A 22,638-nucleotide genomic window follows, 5' to 3' on the forward strand; every position below is an offset into this window, starting at 1 on the left:
AACAGAACGAAGTCGACTTTCCTCATTGCAAACAATAGCAAGAGCCTCCATCAGGGACACACATGGTTCATGATCCAAGTAACTAAGCACGAAGAGGCTCAAACTCAGCATGAAGATGAGTCAGAAAGTCATAGGTGCGACGAAGCTTAAGTGGCTTTGTTGCTTCCTGCAGAAATCACAAGTGGCCGGAGACAATTGAGGACCAAGAGTGTCAAGCTCATGCCACACTGCAGATAGCTGTCCAAAGAAATCCTCAACTAAACTGTCACCCTGCTGTAACAACTATTCTTGACGTAAGGAATAGGTGGACTGACCAGAGGGCTCATAGCGCTGGCGAAGAAAGGCCCACATTTCAGAAGCATGATCAAGCCAAACAACATCTGCAACCAGACGCTCATCCATACTAGCAACAAGAACATCCCCAGCACGTGCATCCTCATCCAACCAAGTCCGATAGGCCCAAAAATGAGATATAATAGGCCATATTATCATCATAAGCTTCTTGCTTCTTCCTCGTGCGCGCTCGCCGGCGTGGCCCACCTCCGCTGCTCCAGCGTTTGCTCGCCGATGCGGACCCTGCTACTCCAGAGCCCACGTTCGCCGGCGCGTCCTCTCCCGCTGCCTCAGCGCCTTGGAGACTCAAATTTGGATGTGTTCAGTTATCTTAGTGTTCTAAGTCCAGTGCTTAGTGTTCTCTCTCTTCCAAATGCAACGCAAATTGCATACACCTTGTATTTGAGGGGGGGGGGGGGGGGGGGGGGGTGTTAAGGGTATTATTGTCATTGTACTCTAATCTAGGGTTTGGGCTCTGATGTACTATATACTAGAAGGATTCCCCGCACGTTGCCGCGGGTATTTCAGTAGAATTTTGATTGCATAGAGAATAAATTTAATTAGGTTAGGAAGAGATTTACCTCGATACAGGCACATGTGCTATATATTACTTCAAATCATTCGCTAAGTATATATATAGAATATACATAGTTGCACACCCAAAATATCAGCCTATGGAGTCCCTGTTCCTTTGAATGGTTAATTGAATTAATGGTAAGCTATATTTGGAGATGTGGAGATGCATAAAGATGAGATGATCCGTGTTGTAGCACCTGGAACAGCTAGAAGCCAACAAATGTATTGGCATATAGGTTTGTCGAATTTAGCGTATACTTGTAGGGAATGTGAAACCCGCATGATTGATCTCTACCTTGGCTATGCCATCACAGAGAAATATAAAAAAATTACTAATAATAGATCAACTAATTATAGATGATATAATATAGCGAAAAAGAGGGATGGTCAGATGCAAAACACCTGAGAGAACACGCATAGCAAGAGTAGAAGAGGTTTTCAAGGCGGAGGCAGGGCCCAGGAAGCGGTGCACGCGGCGAGGGCGTGAGCGTGAATCACCTGTGATTGGCGGGCGGCGGGGTCAAGGCCAACAGCGTCCAGGGCTCTGGGCGTACTGTGCCCCTGGTCATCTTCGCCTGGGCTACAGGGCGTACGATGGACAGCACACTGGTGCTCAGTGCAAACCTGCAAGGAAGCAACAGCATACACACAAAGGTCGGCAACGAACTCCACTCAAATCAGAAAAAAGAAACACGAAAAGAGTCATAATTCGTCATGCATTGCATAATAGATTTAGAAGAGGAGCGTACAGAAGAGCAGTTACGTACCTTCTGTATGAAATCGTCGATCTCTGACCACCCACCCTAGAGGATCTCGCATGTATAACTGAGCAATGAGAAGAAGGTATATAGAGTTATAGACCATCCAAATCCAAATGATGAATGCCATCATGGAGACCCTTGAGATCCAGTATTGATGACGAGGGAATGTGGAGCAAGCGCTAGAGCTGAAACTGCAGTCGGTTCTTATCACTCGGTGCCTAAGAGCTTGGGGAGAGGGGAGAGAAGGGGGATGGCGGCGTTGAGCCTCGAGCGATGGCGGCGGCCATCCAGGTGTGCAATAGACGGATCGGCACAGGCGTGGGCGTACATGGATGGAGCAGTGGAAGCGGTAGGGACAGCTTACCTACGTTGAAGCCATGTTCTAGGGTGGGCCTGAGTGAGCAGTTTTCTTTTCTTTTTCATTTTTTTGACAACAACCTGCGTGAGCACTGAGGGTATCGTGGGCGGTGGCATAAATGCCTACGTACAATGGAGATGTTTGGGATTAAAGGATGATGACGTGGCACTATGTGGATTGAGAAAAATAGGCTAGTGAGGTTTTGCTTTATAAGGGTTTAAGATATACCCCATTTGGGGCTGCTCAATAGATTACTCAGACAACCATCTTTCTCCTCTCCTCTCATTCGACAACCATCTTTCTCCTCTCTCTCGTTCTAACGTCTCTGACATTACCTGAGGTGAAAAATATGAAAATAAATTAAAGCACCAGCCTAATCTATATAGATAATTTCAATCTAGATGCAAATGCAGCTGAATGTCAAACTTTATGTGTAGTTGGAAGATTATCTTCTATTAATTGGTTAGGAACATTTGAGAGACAATTGCATATCAATTAGTTAGGAACATTTGAGAGACAATTGCATGAATGATATTAAGGTATGTTAGAAGTGGATTGGAGTATAGTACACACCGGTGGACTACAGCGGCATCGCCTTCTCCGTCGACGGCGAAACCACAGGCACCCCAAACCATAGGACTTTTTTTTTCTAGAAATGCTATATAACACACATGCGTTTTAGCGTAAAAAAACACATAAATTTTTTTATCCCTCACTCCCTCTCTTTTCATTCAGATTCGTCCGTGTATGAAGTTACACTACTCTGACGTGGGATGGACGCTACCATCGCCATCGATGGCGTGCATCAGCATCGCGGACGGAAGCAGCGAGGCCTGTATTGATACGTCGGAGAACCGCTGGATGTGGAGTCGACGTGACATATTTTTTTTTCCTTGCATAGAAAAAAATTGTTTCTTGTGATCTGTGGATCTGTGATCTTGTGACTTGTGATTTGTGATTGTCTGAAGGTAGAAGAAGGCTGTAGGTACAAGAAGGCTGGAGGTGAAAGGAGGATGGAGGCTAGTGGATCTTAATTCTATGGTGAAAAAAATTCATATGTTGAAACTGTATAAAATACATGGTTGTTGATAGACAGACTCTTTTTTTTCCTGCTCGTGTTCGTTTATGACCTTGTTCTTACGTAGTGAACTATGGTGTTAGTTTCGTGTGTTTTTATTTTATCGCTAAATTGTACAAGCACCCCTGCCATCTCTGTAAAATAGGCCCTGCCGTGCTGCTTCTGTTGCTCTTGTTCTCTGCCCCTGCTCTCGCACGATTGCTTCTCGCTGGTAGGTGCTGAGCAACGATGTCACGACGCATATAGCATCTGATACGAGTTGGGAGTGTTAAATTTTGTAGGACTCAATCGAGTCAAGTTCATCAGATCGGGAATACATATTCAAGATTTATAGTATATACACAAAACCTAATGCATGAACTACAGAGATATAAAAGAAAGAAAAGGGGTAGGTGGAGTAGAAAGTCGCAGACCATCGAAGGCCGTAGTGGTCGAAGCAGTCGTAGTGGTGGAAGCGCCGGCCGCGGCCTCGTTCGCGGATGCCATCTGCGCGCCGGCAGCGACGTTCGGTGGAGAGAGGAGTCGGTGCAGTGGCGTCCTTGGCGGCGGCGTGTGCGTCGGGGTGGCGTTGCCGGCGTCGGTGGTGCTTCCCGTCGCTGGCAGCGCCCCTTCTCAAGATCGGGTTAGGGTTAGGATGTCGGTGGGGTGTCTGGCGGCGCGGTAAACCTCGTGCTGCGAGCCCCAGCCCCCACCTTTCCTTTATAGCGCTCTGCGACGGGGGCCCACCAATCATGTAGGGTTGGGCGCCCCCGATCAGGGCGCGAGAATAAGGCCCAAAGGCCGTTGGGCCTAATGGCGTGGGAGATCAATCCAACATTCTCCTCCTTGATCTCTCATCACTTTCTTCATTTTTAATTCTTACTCAAAACTTTCGATTCATATTTTTCTTGCTTCCATCCTATTTCATCACAGATTAGTGCATAGAACTGTCCCATCGTCACAGCAATTAGTGCCGTTAGACTAACAGTCACAATACACTTCTCCGTTTTGAAATGTAAGCTTTCTTTGGGCCCTTCGTATGTTCGGGAATCATAGGCTTTCCCTTAAACCCATACCGGCTACGTGTTCTCTGAACACGTTGGGTGGTAAGCCCTTTGTGAGCGGATCCGCGAGCATTTTCTCTGTACTTATACGCTCAAGATTTATTATATGATCCCAAATTTTATCTTTCACAATATAGTACTTTATGTCAATGTGTTTGGCAGCACCACTTGACCTATTGTTGTGAGCATACTGTACCGCTGGGTTGTTATCACAATACAACCTCAGTGGTTCATTTATATTATCAATCACTTTCAATCCGGGTATGAATTTCTTCAGCCAATTCACCTGCCCCGTTGCCTCATAGCATGCTACAAACTCGACATACATTGTCGAGGATGCAGTTACGGTTTGTTTGGAACTTTTCCACGATATAGCCCCTCCTGCGAGAGTAAATATATATCCTGACGTGGATTTTCTTTCTTCTCCCGCATAATCAGAATCTGAATACCCCTCTATCTGCAGGGAATCAGATCTTCTATACGTAAGCATGAGGCCTTTCGTACCCTACAAATAACGCAGGACTTTCTTCACTAAATTTCAATGTTCAATTTCTGGATTCTTTTGATATCTGCTAAGTAACCCGGTAACAAAAGCTAGGTCAGGACGTGTACACACTTGAGCATATTGTAAACTTCCAACAGCTGAAGCATACGGTACCGCTTTCATTCGGTCAATTTCATATTGGTTCTTGGGACACTGATGTTCCCCAAATCTATCGCCCTTGACTATAGGAGCAGGTGAAGGACTGCACGCATGCATACTAAATTTCTTCAGGACCTTTTCTATGTATGCCTTTTGCGATAATCCTAGAACCCTCTTTCTCCTGTCTCGGTGAATCTCTAGTCCCAAAATGAATGAGGCCTCACCGAGATCTTTCATATCAAAGTTTGAGGACAAGAATTTCTTCGTTTCCATTAGTAGATTGATATCACTACTAGCAAGTAAAATATCATCCACATACAAAATTAGGAATATGTACTTTCCATTCTTGAACTTTGCATAAACGCAATTGTCCTCAATATTTTCTTTAAACCCAAAACCTTTTATCGTTCTATCAAACTTCAAATATCACTGTCTTGAAACTTGCTTCAATCCGTAGATTGATTTCTTCAGGCGGCATCCCATATTTTCCTTTCCTTTTACGACAAAACTTTTCGGTTGTGCCATATAAACATTTTCTTCCAAATCCCCGTTTAGGAAAGCCGTCTTTACATCCATTTGATGTAACTCCAAATCATAGTGGGCTACAAGTGCCATTATAATTCTGAAGGAATCTTTACATGAGACTGGAGAAAACGTCTCATTGTAATCAATCCCTTCTCTTTGCGTGATGCCTTTCGCCACAAGTCGTGCTTTAAATCTTTCTATATTCCTTTTGGAGTCATATTTCGTTTTGTAGACCCATTTACAGCCTACTATTTTGGCTCCTTTAGAAATATTTTCTAAGTCCCAAACTTTATTGGTACTCATTGATTTCAATTCATCTTCCATGGCCTTAAGCCACTTTGATGAGTGGTCGTTTCTCATGGCTTCTTCAAATGAGGTGGGATCATCCCTCATCTGACATTCTTCTGTTTCATAAACTTCATAGTCATCAGTAATAGCTGATCTTCTTATTCTTTGAGACCTTCTAGGTGCATCTGGCACTTGTTCCACATTGGGCTGTTGTTGTTCTTCCTCATGTGCAACATTTGGTTCTATAGGTTCCTTAAGGATAGGTTCCTCATGTTCATTCATTGTCGCCACGGGAGAACTTGCAACAGGTGTTGGCACTACAGTGTCCTGCACTGTCGGTGCAACAGCAGCAGGTAGCGTGAAGAATGGTTCTTCAACCATCGGAGTGGGTACATGTACCCACTTTTCCTGTAGGCTTATTTCTCGTGCTACCAAGTTCCCCCTGATCATGTTATCCTCCAAGAACACAGCATGTCTTGTTTCTACAATCTTCGTATGTCTGTCAGGACAATAGAAGCGATATCCTTTCGATCTTTCTGGATAGCCAATAAAATGGCAGCTGACTGTCTTGGAGTCTAACTTTCCTATGTTTGGGTTAAACACTTTTGTCTCAGCCGGACAGCCTCACACACGCAAATGGTTAAGTGAGGGTTCCCTTCCTGTCCATAATTCATACGGTGTTTTAGGCACCGATTTACTTGGTACTCGATTAAGTATGTGAATGGAGATTTTCAGTGCCTCCATCCATAAACTAATCGGTAATGTGGAGTAACTCATCATGCTTCTTACCATATCCATTAAGGTACGGTTACGTCTTTCAGCCACTCCATTCTGCTAAGGCTCCCCCGATGTGGAGTACTGAGCAACTATGCTATTTTCCTGTAGGAACTTTGCAAACGGTCCAGGAATTTGGCCATATGGGGTATCTTGCCCATAGTACTCTCCACCTCGGTCTGATCGTACTATCTTGATTTTCTTATTGTGCTGATTTTCAACCTCAGCTTTAAATATCTTGAATTTATCCAACGCTTCCGATCTTTCTTTAATTAGATAAATATTGCCATAATGAGAGTAGTCGTCTGTGAATCTTATAAACGAATCATAACCATCCACACTTTTCACAGGAAAAGGACCACATATGTCTGTGTGGATTATTTCTAAAATTCCTGTGCTTCGTTTGGCATCTTTCTTAATTTTCTTGATATACTTTCCTTTGATACAATCAACACATTGTTCTAAATCTGAAAATTCTAAGCGCGGGAGAATTGATTCCTTAACCAATCGTTCTATTCTCCCCCTCGAAATATGGCCCAAGCGACAATGCCATAATTTCGAAGAGACATAATCAATTCTCTTCCGCTTCTTAGTTACATTCGCAGATGGGGAATCATTCACATTCTCATCACATACATTGTTCGCATTCTCAGCAAGAGATAATAAATAAAGCTTGTCTCGTCGGAAGGCAAGACCAACACATTTATTATCAACCAGTATCTTACACTTGCCACCACCAAAGTGGCAATCAATTCCATCATCATCAAGTTTCGAAACGCTTATCAAATTTCTACGCAAAGAGGGAACATAAAGTACTTCTTTAAGTCTAAGTACAAAACCATTATTCAATTCTAAAGAAAAAACTCTAACGGCTTCAACATTGGCTTGCACTCCATTTGCAACTTTAATCGTTCTTTCTCCTCTTCGCAAGGTTCTCGTCCCACTTAACCCCTGTAAGGAATTTGTAACATGAGTAGTTGCTCCTGAATCAACCCACCAAGTGGATTTATCATAACATAAATACAGGGATTCATCTACAAATGTAATAAATTCATCACCTTTCTTTAGCAGAGATTTCAGGAAGTCTGGACAATCCCTCTTGTAGTGTCCCTTCTTGAAGCAGTGCTTGCACTGATCTTTTTCAGCTCCACCATATTGCCGATTCTCAGAATCCTAGGGTTTCTTTCCCTATGAATTGGAGGAAGAGGCCTTATCCCACTTAGGTTTGCCTTGTGGTTTAGAATTCTTGCCATTAAAGTTCTTTCTTTTGTTATCCTTCACAAAATGAGCGGATTCACCCTGTGAGGACTTTATCCTCTCCTCTTCTTGAGCACACATTGAGATGAGTCTTTCTATGGCCCATCTTTCAGGCTGCATATTGTAGTTCACAATAAAGGTGTCATATTCTTTTGGCAAAGAAGCAAAAATCAAATGAATCAAGAAATCATCCTCCTTCAAATTCATTTCCTTTAGCTTAGATGCCGTAGTGTTCATCTTCAAAATGTGCTCTCTTATGCTACCACAAGTGAATTTCTCATTCACAAGCTTCTTAATCAGTGAACTTGCTGTGGCCTTGGTAGACCCAGTAAACTGACTCTTGATTTTCTCAAGATATTCTATAGTAGTAGCACATTCAGGGATTGAACCCCTTATCTGTTCTTCTATGGTGGCCTTGGCCACCAACAGACACTTGCGGTTGGAGAGAGTCCATTGCCTATGTTCAAGGTCATATTTCATTCTTATTTTAGCATGATCACGCTTTCGAGCAGCGAAATCTGCGTTAGATTCATTTTCACCTCTCACTGGGTCCTCTGGCTCAGGAGGACACGGTGAGGTGATGGCAAAATCGACCTCTCCCAACGCAAGTTCCAATTCATACTTCTCCCGCCACACACGGTGATTGGTCCCATTGAGTGTCGGGATGTTGGCAATATTCACAATGCATTTGCCTCCTGAAACCACACTAGAGTAAGTAAGAAACATTTATACACAAAATTTCATGCTTTAACTCAACATTGGTCAAATTAAAACTTATAATTTATCCATGCAAACATTTTACATCACCGTTGGGCAGAAGTAAAATTAATGCATAATTTCTCATGGATCAAAATTATAATATTGTTATTAACAACGTTGGTCAGAAAATAACAACATCATAATCTCATAAAAAATTATCAGAAATTCATCACTTCTCTTAAAATTAAATTATCCCATTGGTTCAAATTTAATCAAAAGAGAACAATAATTATCATGCACAGCGGAAACTTAATAATCTTTCATATTATTATTTTTCCAGAAGCACTAAGTACTTTACTGTTTTCTGGCAAAATATCGTTGGATAAAATTTGCACAGAAAATTGTATCAAAATCATTCAAATTCATCAAAAAATATGCATTAAAATTGCTCCTGAAAAAATAATAACAAAATTTTTTTTTCTTATCACTTCAGCCCAGCGTGGCCCAGGACGGCAAAAACCGGCTCGGCCCAGTCCTCTGCGCGCGCGCAGGCCGCAACCTGGGCCTGAGCCGGCAAAGTCGCGCTGCCGCGCGCGCCCGCCTGGGCCAGCCGGCGGTCCAGTCGCGCTCCACCGTCGGATCGGATCGGACGGCCGAGCGTTCGTTTCGGCCGGATAAAAACTCCGACGTCGTGCGGGTGCCTGAAACCCTAGGTCATTCGGCCGCTGCTTCTCTCTCTCTTCTTCGCCGCTCTCTCCTCTCTCTACCTCATCTCTTCTCAGCGCAACAGCGACCGAGAGCGACGACGGCGAGCGAGCGTGCAGTGGGGCGACCATAGCGCCGTCGCCGGCCCCCTCGCCGGCGCGCGTGCTCCCCAACGAGTGAGCACGCCGCCGTCGAGCGGCCTGGCCGCGGCACTTCCTTGGCTGAGCCCGACGAGCCAGCTCCCCGGCTCGGCTTCTTCTCCCACGCCGGCGAAGGGACATCCCGACGCACGGCGAGGTAGACTTTCTTCTCCCTTCGGATTCGTTTTCTATCTTCTTTCTTTTCTTTTTACTCGTTCACCCGAAAAGGGGATCTAGGGTTAGGGTTCGGTTGAACCCGATTCATGTTTTTTTTGTTTGATTCGAGTTCTCCAAGATTATCCCCTTTCCCCTCTTCGGATTTGGGTCTGCTTTTCTCTTCTCCGAACAAGGATTTAGATCTAGGGTTCGGAATCGGACCCTCCCCTTTTCCCCTTCTCTGATTTGATGTGGGGAATTAGGGTTAGGTCTTAGGGTTCGGCTTCGTGAGCCGAGGGCCCTATCTCTTCTCTGATCCGAATGGATCTGTTCTCGTTTCTTCTTTTACCCGGTTAGGGATACACAGAGGCACCTGGCTCCGATGCCATTGTTAAATTTCGTAGGACTCAATCGAGTCAAGTTCACCAGATCGGGTACACAGAATAGGAATACATGTTCAAGATTTACAGTATATACACAAAACCTAATGCATGAACTACAGAGATATAAAAGGAAGAAAAGGGGTAGGTGGAGTAGGAAGTCGCAGACCATCGAAGGCCGTAGTGGTCGAAGCAGTCGGAGTGGTGGAAGCGCCGGCCGCGGCCTCGTTCGCGGATGCCATCTGCGCGCCGGCAGCGACGTTCGGTGGAGAGAGGAGTCGGTGCAGTGGCGTCCTTGGCGGCGGCGTGTGCGTCGGAGTGGCGTTGCCGGCGTCGGTGGTGCTTCCCGTCGCTGGCAGCGCCCCTTCTCAAGATCGGGTTAGGGTTAGGATGTCGGTGGGGTGTCTGGCAGCGTGGTGAACCTCGTACTACAAGCCTCGGCCCCCACCTTTCCTTTATAGCGCTGTGCGACGGGGGCCCACCAACCATGTAGGGTTGGGCGCCCCCGATCAGAGCGCGAGAACAAGGCCCAAAGGCCGTTAGGCCTAATGACGTGGGAGATCAATCCAACAGGGAGTTGTGAGCTGATCCATGCACACAAAATGGCAGCTGATCGTACGTTAAATCGTCGTTAAGATGGCCCAAAAAACACTGTAAAAAATGGTAGCTATGTCGGTGGCATGTTGCCGACATGCCAGCCGTGGCTCTAAGACTGGGAGGCTGTTAATTTTTCGGTTACCCTGCCCTCTGCCATGCGATGCAAGAAACTTCAGTTACCCTGCCCTCTGAGCATCCGGTCGGTACCCTGCCCTGTGCCGCGTGGGCTTCCATGGCTTTGTCTTTCACGATATGGCGGAAATGCAGTCATGCGAGGGCGTTGATCATAGGAGGGCAAATAGCCAGTGACATCGGCATGCTTTCAGCTTAGAACCATAACCTGACACTGGTTAAGACTTAACTGACATCTGAAGAACCAGACTCGACGACTGTTTTCACTGTTCATCGTTCAGCCCCAAATGGAGTAAAAAAGTACATGCCAAGTCCAAACATGGTGTGACGGTGTTCAAGCAAAATTGTAACAACCGTAATCGATGAATGAAAGACAATGTGGGTCCAGAAACCGTAATTTTGTACAGAGTGGCGCCGAGCGGAGTCGCGGGACCCAGGCCAGTGAACAACAGAATCAATTTTGTTGTGGGCCTGTTTATTCGTGGCTAAACCATCCTTCAATTGCTTCATACCTTCAGCGCCAGCTTCTTGGTGGCAAGAACCTCCGCTTCAAGGGTTGGCTGCCAGAGAATTGTGGTCTCAGCCAGTAGCCCCGTCACAATGTATGGGTCCATGTTTGATGCCGGCCGACGGTCTTCCAGGTAACCTGTTGGAGCCGACAAGGTGAAAAGGGTAAATAGCTCTAGATTTATGATTCAAGTCACTAAATTGCTGATGTCATGCGCGAATGCACCCAAAGGAACTAGAAAATAGGTCTATGCAGAGAGAGCGCAACCCTACGACCCCAGTTAGAAGCTACACCAACTCAACAAAATGACGCAAAGTTAGGGGAAAGTTATGTCACTGTGATATTTATATATTTACTTGGGGGTGGGGTGTATTTTGTGAGTTCCAACTGTAGGAAATTTCAGGGAACACTGCAAGAACATGTACCTTTCCCTTTTGCCTCGGTATCTCGCCCCACACGAACAGAGCAGCCACGGTTTGCCACACCCTGATAAATGATAATATAACTTATAAATAAACAATATTCAGTGCATTCGCAAAATATAATGAAAGGTGCTCCATCCATACCCATGAGAAGGTTCGATGCTAGCAGTCTCATGTTTCCCTGTCAATCTTCTTTCATTTCCTTCTCCGTATGCACTAATATGCAAATCATGGCGCAGAGAAAGGTTCAGGATTGCTCTCTTGATCTCTTCAAATCCTCAGTCTTCACGCATCGTCTTTGTGCTACATTCGCAAGGAATTCAGACTGTCTGTCAATCCCCGTGTGACATATGTATTGGGAAAAATATTAAATAAAGAAAGTTAGTAATTAATTGAAGTGAATGGATCCGCTCATACTAGACAACAATTTACTAATGATATACTAATACTTGATTTCTACTCCCTTTCCAGAACACTAGAACAAACCTTTTTTCCTTTAGCACTCAGCAGTCAGCATATGCTAAACTATAGTGCTATAGGCATTCTGATGTTTATCCGTTAATGACAAAAATACCATGAACAAAAAACGGAAGGAAATTAAGCATTAGCATAAAAGACTAACCTGTAATTTGTGTGGCAGCCAGCTCCGTTCCAGTCACCCTGTCACCAATACAATATGGCTATATGTTAAGATTCCTTTAATTCTATCACATTGCAATGATTTTAATTAAACAACTTACTGGTGGACATACCTGAATTGGTTTTGGATCAAGGGTAAGGACAACCCCAGCTTGCTCTGTGATTCTCTGATAAAGGTGAGTAGGACAATGTTTAGAAGTGTTTATAGTAATGCCAAAATTGGTATTAACTAAAGGGTAAAATCATGGGCTTCAGGCCTCAGATATTTTGAGTAGTACAGATAAAATGAACTATTATTTTTCACCATGAGAAGATTATTTTGAAATGCCTAATTCAATCATGATATGTTGCTGTGTGTAATTATAAATGCCTTACTATAATAAGTTTCTGGACTTGTAAAATATGCTCTAATAATTAGGAAGAAGAAAAGAAACAAAATCACAAAATATGGGGAAATACTTAATTATTGTTTGAGGTACCTCGAGAATGTATCTCGAAATCCATATGTGATCTCCGGCTTCAATACCAACACTAGGTCCAACTTGGTACTCCCACTTTACAGATAAGGTTTATGAAGTTCTGCCTGCTAAACAATTTTATATTTTCCTTGAAAGAAGAGAAATAAGGGACGGAGTGGTGGTGCTATACCACACTGATTCAGAAAAAGAAAATACATGTGTATAGAAGTATCATAACCATACCTGACCAGGCATGACCTCCCCGTTTGTTCCACTAATGTTAATTCCAGCGTAAAGGCATGCCTTGTAGTGAGCATCTGATATGTCACGGCCAAATGATTTGTCTGCTCCTACGGCACAGTAGTACGGACCCTGGCATATTTTGACACAATACGTTTTTTTTTTTCAAAATTGTGCTCATTAAACCAGTACAAGACATGTATTTCAATAAAGTAACATCATATGGCGTGATAAACCAAGTTCTTTCTCCTTATCTACCTGGGGACCAGGGTAGCCTCCAACAGGCCAACCAAGAGGCCAATTCACATCTTTCTGGAGCAAAGTGTACTCTTGCTCTATGCCAAACCTGGAAGGAAAATGACACAGCAAGTGCTTCAACTTTCAACTCATTCCGTGAAGGCAATGAGAAAATAATAGTGACATAGGACACGTGTGATTTAAGTCATAATTACCTTTGGGTCACTGAAAATTTGCGCAGCCCTTTGGCGTTTGTTAGTAGGAAGGGGTTCCCCCTGCGGGATTTTTTTTAATTTTAATATTTTTTGGAAAGTAATTTTAAGAGTCTGTTTGGTAGGGCTCTGGCTCCTCTAAAGGAGCAGCTCCTCTGGAGGAGCTGAAACCGTTCTGGAAAACGTTTGGCAAAACGGCTCTTCGCACTAGACGACGTGAACCCACAGCAAGGAGCCACGCGAAGCTCGTTTTTAGGCTTCTTCTGCGCAGGCAAAAAATGGCTCCGGCTCCCCATGCGGAGCCTTTTCCAAAACAAGCGTTTGGCACAGCTCCAGCAGGAGCCGGAGCTGAAGCCCCTGCAGGAGCCCCGCCAAAGAGGCTCTAAATCTAACACGATCGGTTTTTTTTAAACTAACACTTTTGGCCGCGCCTATTGCTCGGGCGCGGCCAAATGCATGTGCCGCGCCATGCATGGTGACGCGGCAGAGGACTGACGTGGTGGTGACCGGAATCGCTGACCGTTCAGGCCTCAGATATTTTGAGTAGTACAGATAAAATGAACTATTATTTTTCACCATGAGAAGATTATTTTGAAATGCCTAATTCAATCATGATATGTTGCTGTGTGTAATTATAAATGCCTTACTATAATAAGTTTCTGGACTTGTAAAATATGCTCTAATAATTAGGAAGAAGAAAAGAAACAAAATCACAAAATATGGGGAAATACTTAATTATTGTTTGAGGTACCTCGAGAATGTATCTCGAAATCCATATGTGATCTCCGGCTTCAATACCAACACTAGGTCCAACTTGGTACTCCCACTTTACAGATAAGGTTTATGAAGTTCTGCCTGCTAAACAATTTTATATTTTCCTTGAAAGAAGAGAAATAAGGGACGGAGTGGTGGTGCTATACCACACTGATTCAGAAAAAGAAAATACATGTGTATAGAAGTATCATAACCATACCTGACCAGGCATGACCTCCCCGTTTGTTCCACTAATGTTAATTCCAGCGTAAAGGCATGCCTTGTAGTGAGCATCTGATATGTCACGGCCAAATGATTTGTCTGCTCCTACGGCACAGTAGTACGGACCCTGGCATATTTTGACACAATACGTTTTTTTTTTTCAAAATTGTGCTCATTAAACCAGTACAAGACATGTATTTCAATAAAGTAACATCATATGGCGTGATAAACCAAGTTCTTTCTCCTTATCTACCTGGGGACCAGGGTAGCCTCCAACAGGCCAACCAAGAGGCCAATTCACATCTTTCTGGAGCAAAGTGTACTCTTGCTCTATGCCAAACCTGGAAGGAAAATGACACAGCAAGTGCTTCAACTTTCAACTCATTCCGTGAAGGCAATGAGAAAATAATAGTGACATAGGACACGTGTGATTTAAGTCATAATTACCTTTGGGTCACTGAAAATTTGCGCAGCCCTTTGGCGTTTGTTAGTAGGAAGGGGTTCCCCCTGCGGGATTTTTTTTAATTTTAATATTTTTTGGAAAGTAATTTTAAGAGTCTGTTTGGTAGGGCTCTGGCTCCTCTAAAGGAGCAGCTCCTCTGGAGGAGCTGAAACCGTTCTGGAAAACGTTTGGCAAAACGGCTCTTCGCACTAGACGACGTGAACCCACAGCAAGGAGCCACGCGAAGCTCGTTTTTAGGCTTCTTCTGCGCAGGCAAAAAATGGCTCCGGCTCCCCATGCGGAGCCTTTTCCAAAACAAGCGTTTGGCACAGCTCCAGCAGGAGCCGGAGCTGAAGCCCCTGCAGGAGCCCCGCCAAAGAGGCTCTAAATCTAACACGATCGGTTTTTTTTAAACTAACACTTTTGGCCGCGCCTATTGCTCGGGCGCGGCCAAATGCATGTGCCGCGCCATGCATGGTGACGCGGCAGAGGACTGACGTGGTGGTGACCGGAATCGCTGACCGCTGACAGGGCAGGGCCTGCCGCGCCACCGATCTTGGCGCGGTACTGCCGCACCCTGATCCGTGGCGCGGCAGAGCCGAATAAAACCGACGCCGCCAGTCCTGCTGCCCGAGCAACAAGGCCGCCGCGCCCGCGTTCGCCCGCGCCAGCCCGCCGCCACGCCACGAACGCCGGTAGCCCGGCCCCCGCCCGACCCTCCATTGCCGCCTCCCTCCCTTCCCTTCCATTCCCCGGCGGCCTCCCTCCCTCCTCGTCCTCGTGCAAGGTAATGACGCATATTTTATTTTCGTTTGAATGGTGGATAGTATATTATGAATGGGAGCTAAGTTTAGGAGGAAAATTATGTTTGGGAACTATGGTCTACGGTTTGAAGGAATATATTAGTTTGATTTTGTCAATGTTAAGGTTAATTATTTAGTTAGAAGTATGTTTACCATGTATATTTTTGTTGCTATAATTGTTGGTTATATTATTTTAGTTGCATTGCAAATAATTATATTTTACATTAATTTGCGTTGTTTTGATTGATGTTTAATTTGAACCGTTTTATTAGATGGAAGACATGTTTCGGGAGCAGTTATGGTGAAAACGGGGTCGTCCTAAAGAATTGTACCCCGACGAGTCTAGCAAAGATGACCCCATCCCTCCTGAACTCCATGTCCCTAACTGTGACTGTGGTCGTCCGGTCGACGTGTTTCAATCGAGACATCCGAACACAGCGGCTCGTTGCCTATACACGTGCAGTCGTTTTAATGTAAGTAATTGTTTCTGTATATTTTTCTTCTTTATTTGTATTACTAGGTTACTAATATTTTGTTGAATTTTTATTGTGTAGGGCCATGAGAGGTGCTTTTTCTTTCAGTGGATCGACGGTGCATACAAGTTTGACCCCATGTACCTCCTTTTCGACGATTGGTGGAGAGGGCGATATCCATGAGAGCACTTCGAGCGATGGGTTCCACCTCCCCTAACCCCCCTTCAATGACGGCTAAGGAGAAGCACTTAGCCGCAGTTAGACGACTCGAGGAACCTCCTCTGTGCCATTGCGGAGACCGAGCCGTGATAAACCCTGACAATACGTTGGAGTTTGTGTGTCCAAACAAGCATGAAGTAAGTGCAAAGTATATGTGTTGAAATATTGAGCTATATGTGTCATGTACTAATGTCACATTATTTAGGTGTATTCAATGGTGAAGTGTCGTTTCAAGGAGTAGTTGTATGGTCCTAAGAACAAATGGCCCAAAGAACCTCTAAAAGCAAAGCAAAAGAAAAAAGAAAGGTTAATTTATAAAGCACCGCCAGTCAAGTGCGAATGTGGTGTTAAATCAAACTACGGTCTAGTCCCTTCAGAGCTTGGAATATGCCATTATTGCGGCCATATGATTGACTATGATGAGGTTGGTTATTTTTGTGGTAACCATGAAATCATATTTTGTTTCTTTTTCTAAGACATATATGATATAGTTTATCGTTTGAACAGAGCACTAGGAAATGTAGGTGGGAATGTTATAATGGTCAAGCTAAGTTCTTGGATGAACTAAAGGGGAAGCAAGTAATTGCACGGAAGAGGGGATATGGACCTGACTACGTCAACCTTTTCGTTAAACATCACAAAGACAAGATGCGTGAGTTTGCTAGATAATGCGGTTTTTGTAACCCGATCGACGTTGGGCTTGTCAAATAAGGATTGGAGAGACGGATGACATTAGAAGAGGAGAGGGCAAGGAAGGAGGCAAGGGAGGAGACAAGAGTACAGATGCAGGTCTTGAACGAGCATGTTGTTTCATTATGTGCCAGTGAGTACTTCAAAGCCTTTTTTTCGTTGCCTGATTTTAAATGTAATATAGTCGCGTTGCTAACTGATTGCATTTTATACATGAAGGGATTGAATGCAGCGAGGACCATGTTGCAGAGGTGGCTCGTGCAAGGTATGAGGAAAAGAAGTTATATGAGCATAGAAAGCGAGCTGGTCACACCGTTGAATCACCGATTGTGTTGTCTGATGAGGGGGACGAGGATGAGGACGACACTGCCAGACTGAGCGAGCTCATCGCTCTAGTAGAGGCGGGCTTGCAGGCGGAGGAGGCTAAGGATGACACTGACAGACTGAGTGAGCTCGTCGCTCTAGCAGAGGCGGGCTTACAAGCGGAGGAGGATGACGACGCGTTCTTCACTCAGGCCGCAGAGGCCGCTTACTATAGGCGAAAGGCAGATCAGGGCAATGCAGGTGAGCCTAGCCACAGCAACAGGGTTGTGGTTGAGGATTGATACTCGAACGACGAGTTGCTTACTCAGTATGTTTCTGACTAAGGGTGTTTGATTGCGCCGTCTGTTAGTTCCATGCTTTATTAATGATCAATGTAGCTATGTAGTAGAAATTCCATTATGTTGTCTTATATTTCATTTGAACTACTGATGTATTGTACCTATATGTCATGTACTCGGATTACCCATGATCGATCTTAAGTGATCACATCTGTTTGTGTCATGCATTCAAAATTTCTAAAATGAACGTAATCGGGCGAAATTATCTCGAATACAGCGCCGTAGCCCACTGGTTTGGCCGCGCCATAGCCCAGGTTCTGCCGCGCCAGAGTCCATGGCGCGTCAGTGCCGCGCCATAGACGATGACACGGCAGTGACGCGGACAGACAACATCCATCTTCAATTGAGTTGTTGTCGGTGCTGTACAAAACTACAAGTGGTGCCGCGACCGTGCTCAAGTTGAAACGAACATGAAGCAAATAAATGAATGACAAGTTGCCACATAACATTTTCATTAGTTTATGAGTCTACAAGTTTTCAACAACAATATTCGTTCGACATAAGTTCGACGTAATGGACTAAGTCCTAGGAATGTAAGGATCCCTCGAATGCCTCTTGGAAACCTCGTCGTCCGGTGGAAGAAGGGAGTCGTCGTACTCCACCTCAAGAAGGGGGTACAACTGGTGCGGCGTGGGAGGGGCCATCCTATTACAAATTGATAAAAAGGGTTAGAGTATTCAAATTAACAATATTCAGATTTACATTATGTAGCATTGCAAAATTTGAACTACTTGTTATGCAGTACGAACACAATATGAAATCACCTGCTACCCTCGTCTTCTATGCCGGCTAGCCTTGTGACCAGATTGTTTGCAAACAGAGCAAAGATTCCAGCCACGGGTCTCGTTGAAGTCTCCCCCGCCGTACATGTCTTCGCCGTACCCTCTCATAGCGTCCATGTCCCCCTTGAGTCGCTTCTTCTTCCTCCTACCCTTCCCTACCTTCATTAGATCCAGATGCTACACGTAGTCATAACCATTATAAGGTGGCCATTGTGTCGGGTCAAGGTATGGCTTGAAGCTCATCTCCCAAATACTAACGGTGTTCGAACGGAGATACAAGGGTGACATATATGGCAGATCCTCATAGTTGTACCTGCGAACCCTACAGGCCATGATCATATGAGAGCAAGGGGCATGCATGATCTGAGGGACGTTGCAACTGCACTGTACCTTTTCATGATCAACTCAGTAGTTTTGTCCACCATAACGTTCACCGCCTAAGCTTGTGCCACCCTTGCCCCGTACACTAAAGATATGACGGCGGGGTCCATACGGCTCAGCGGTGTGCTGCTTGGCTAATTCCTCGGCCTCTTTCAAATGTTTAGCTCCGACCTTTCCAAAACGCCCCTGCTTAGCTATATTCCTCTGCGTAAGTTCCCACCTCTTCACAAAATATTCGTTGCACTTATGAAATGAGAACTCAACAATTCCAGACATAGGCAACGATCGAACTCCGATGAATACACGGTTGAAGGACTCCGAGGAGTTAGTGATCATGATGCCATACCTGAAACACCCCTCGTCATATGCTAACGCCCACTTAGCCTTTTATTCCATCTGCACCTCTAACTAGGCCTTTCCCGTTGCATTTACCATCTTGTCTAGTTCTCTCTTTGTCTCCTTGAACTGGTGCTCTATACGTACACAACATAGAGCCTTTACCTTGTTACATACCTCCTGCTTCTGCTGACGCCACCAGAAATTAGCGGCAAAGTGTCTCATGCACCATCTATGTACTAGAGGCGGGAACCCATCTATATACTTAGCTGCAGCATTAAGAAGCCCTGCGTGACGATCCAAGATCAAACATATAGTGCGAGTTGGGCCAAGCACTTACACACGTAGAAGCCGCATGAACCATGACAACGATTCATTGTTCTCTCCCTCTACCAAAGCAAAAGCCATGGGTACTATCTGATCCTCAGGATCAACAGCAGCAACCATCATCAAGGTGTCCCTGTACTTTCCTATTAGGAAAGTGCCATCAACAAGTACGATTGGCCAACAAAACTGGAATGCATGTTTCGTTTGCGCGAATGACCAGAATACACGATAGAGGACATGCCTCAATGGGTCCCGAAAAAACATCCCTCCAGTGTCCATAAACTATTTCAAGCCAAGGTTGTAGTAATGCATTGCACATAAGATGTGGGGCACCCTGTTGTACGCTTCCTCCCAAGTACCCCATCGAATCGCTAGAGCAATTTGCTTAGCACGCCAAGCCTTTCCGTACGTCACATCATACCTAATGAATCTAGATATGGACTGTTGTAAAGAAGACACCGATATGTCATTATTATCATCAACGAGCCCCAATTGTCTAGGCAAGGTAACGTGCAGTGAGCTGCTGATGATTTACCTTCCCCCTATTGTCTAGGCAAGTGTGGGGTTCGATAACTTTAGTTATCCTCCACTTGCCATCACTCTATCTCTTTCGTGCATTTAACCTCCACATACAACCGTTTTTACATATCACGTGGTACCTCAACTCCTGGTCCGAGTGATGATGTATGGCCTATGGTGGTACACAGCATAGTCCTGAAGGAAGAGTTTTATCTCTGACATTGTGTTGAATATCATCCCCTTCCTAAGGGTTTCTTTCTCATGGTTATACAATGAATTCCTACACAACTGGAGACCGGTGTCACAAACTGCCATATCCGTCATGCTGACATCCCTATAGTTCAGAACTCCCATAAAAGGTACGTTCTTGGACCTTAGTTGCTCAAGCTCAGTCGCTGTGTAAGGTGGTGGTGGAACATACTGCTGCGCTTCGCTAATTCTGGCCCATAAATCATAGGGGGTGTCATCTGCAGCCAAATCTATGACTAGTCTACCCTGAGCCTGGACACCATGCAAAACCTCTGTTAGTACTGGTAATGGCATAGTATGAACCGATACTGGCATGGCATCAGCCGGTGTTGGCATAGCATCTGTACCTCCTTGGTCATCATTAGAATCGTCTCATGTCCTCCTCCTCCTGCTCCTCCTCTTCCCGTTCAAAATCATTCATATCGAAGTCATTGCTTATACAACCTACTGCAGTTGAATGAAACTGCTCCTACGTCAACTGACCATACAAATCCATGTTACCCTGAGTTGCTTCCCCTTCGACCCTCAATTCTTGCTCATTGCCTCCAACACCGTCATTGAACGGGCCATCCTAAACACCCTGCATCATGTACCCATTCTCCACCACCACCTTAGCCATGGGCACATTGGAACCTTGGAGAACCCTAGTGTAGCGGGACCAGTGAGCAGGGTCGCGCAAGGGCATGATGACATAGTGTGCCCTAGTCTTTCCAGTATCAAACCTCCCCTTCAGTGTGAAATCACCGTCAAACTTTGTATTCAAACGGACACAAAGGTCGTTGAAGCTAGGAGGTTCATCAAACCATTCCAATTCTTCTTCTATATCCTCAAACATACCATCTTCTCTCCTAACACTTCCTCCATACAAAACTCTAACACAACAATCCATCTACAAAAGCATTTCAAGAAACTTCATCAAGTCGTCGAAATCGTCGTACGTAATGTCCATAGTAATATTAATACATATTCTAACTATAACTATACTAACTAATCTAATATTAACATCTATACAAGGCTAACTACAACAACTAATTAGACTAAATCCAATGTATAACTAGACTCAATAACTGTACTAACTAAACTACCTAACTTTACTACCTATACTAACTTACTATATTACCTATACTAACTAAACTAAATAACTTTACTAACTCTACTAACTATACTTTAATAATTTTACTAACTTTATTAGGGGAGTACCTCGCTGTAGCGCGCTAGACCGGGCCGGGAGGCGCGGGCAGCCGCCGTGCGTGGCCGGAGGGGGTGGCGCGCCGGCGTGCGGGCTCGGCGGCCGCACCGGACGGCCGGCGGCCGTGCCGTGTTCGGCGGCAGGCTGGCTGGCGTGGGCGGACGCGGCCGCAGCGGCCGGCTTGCTCGGCGGCGGGCTGGCTGGCGCGGGCGGACGTGGCCGCGGCGGCCGGCGTGCTCGGCGGCGGGCTGGCGCGGGCGGACGCGGGCGCGGCGGCCAGACGGCCTTGCTGCGCTGCTTGGGCAACGACGGCTGCTCTGCCACTGGCGGACGCGGGCCGCGGCGATCGGTTTTATTCGGCTCTGCCACGCCACGGATCAGGGCGCGGCAGTGCCGCGCCAAGATCGGTGGCACGGCAGGCCCTGCCTCTTTAGCGGTCAGCGATTCCGGTTGCCGCCACGTCAGCCCTCTGCCGCGCCACCATGCATGGCGCGGCACAGGTATTTGGCCGCGCCAGGGCAATAGGTGCGGCCAAAAGTGTTAGTTTTTTTTTAAAAAAACCCGACCATGTTAGATTTAAAATTAGTTTCCAAAAAGTGTGAAAATTAAAAAAAAAATTCCCCTGCGGCGTGTAGGTATCACAGATAACCTGGGAAGCCAAATTTTATATTAATCAGCGTGCTGTCATGCACATGCTAGTTAAAGTTCAGCAAGATTGCCAATGCATTCAGGTGACAACGTGGCATTCAGTCCAAGAGGAATATGCCACAATTACAATATAATCAAATAACGTATTACAGCTAAAGGACTAGTTGAAAAGGCAGTGGCATTCTAGTAACTAGTAACTGCTATTCTTTTAGCCCTTTTATTCAAGTTTATGTGGAATGGCACAAAAAGGCTAAAAACGTGTATATGAAGGGCTGATTCGGTTGGGATGGTTGGTACCAAAATGTTGTTGCCACCTAGGAATGGGTCCTTGAAGATAGCCTGGGGGCTGAAAACAGAAAGAGAAACATCAGAAATGTAACAGTACAATGCTTGCATATAAAAGCACACATATATTGTAATTTCCCTCTTACTGTAGAATGACTTCACTGTCTTCTCCCGGGGCTTGCCCTGTGCTTGACCCATCATAGTTCCATTTCGGTAGTTCCGAGGGATCCACCACCGGTTTTGAAATTGTCTGAAACGCAGGCATTAAGATTTATTTTGAATATAGCAAGTAAAAGCGATATACGCTTTAGAGATCTTATAGGTAATGCTCAGTACCAGCTTTCTGATGCAGAGCTTAAAAACTGTTTGCTTGATGACCTCTCGACTCCTTTTTCAAGGAACGGGGCAAGAACGAGGGACCACAATTTACCAGAAAGAACCACAAATTTAGAGCCTGCTTGTGGTAACAGACTTATACAGGAAGAACGTTCATATAA

At 45.1% G+C, this 22,638-nt stretch overlaps 1 pseudogene; it reads right to left on the bottom strand.

The window, feature by feature from the left end:
• Positions 1-10,936: 10,936 nt before the first annotated feature.
• On the bottom strand, positions 10,937-22,406 carry LOC136492458 (glutamine synthetase, chloroplastic-like; annotated as a pseudogene).
• Between the last annotated feature and the right edge of the window lie 232 nt (positions 22,407-22,638).

The sequence above is a fragment of the Miscanthus floridulus genome, chromosome 11 (assembly GCF_019320115.1).
Source record: "Miscanthus floridulus cultivar M001 chromosome 11, ASM1932011v1, whole genome shotgun sequence".
In the NCBI taxonomy this organism is placed as follows: Eukaryota; Viridiplantae; Streptophyta; class Magnoliopsida; order Poales; family Poaceae; genus Miscanthus; species Miscanthus floridulus.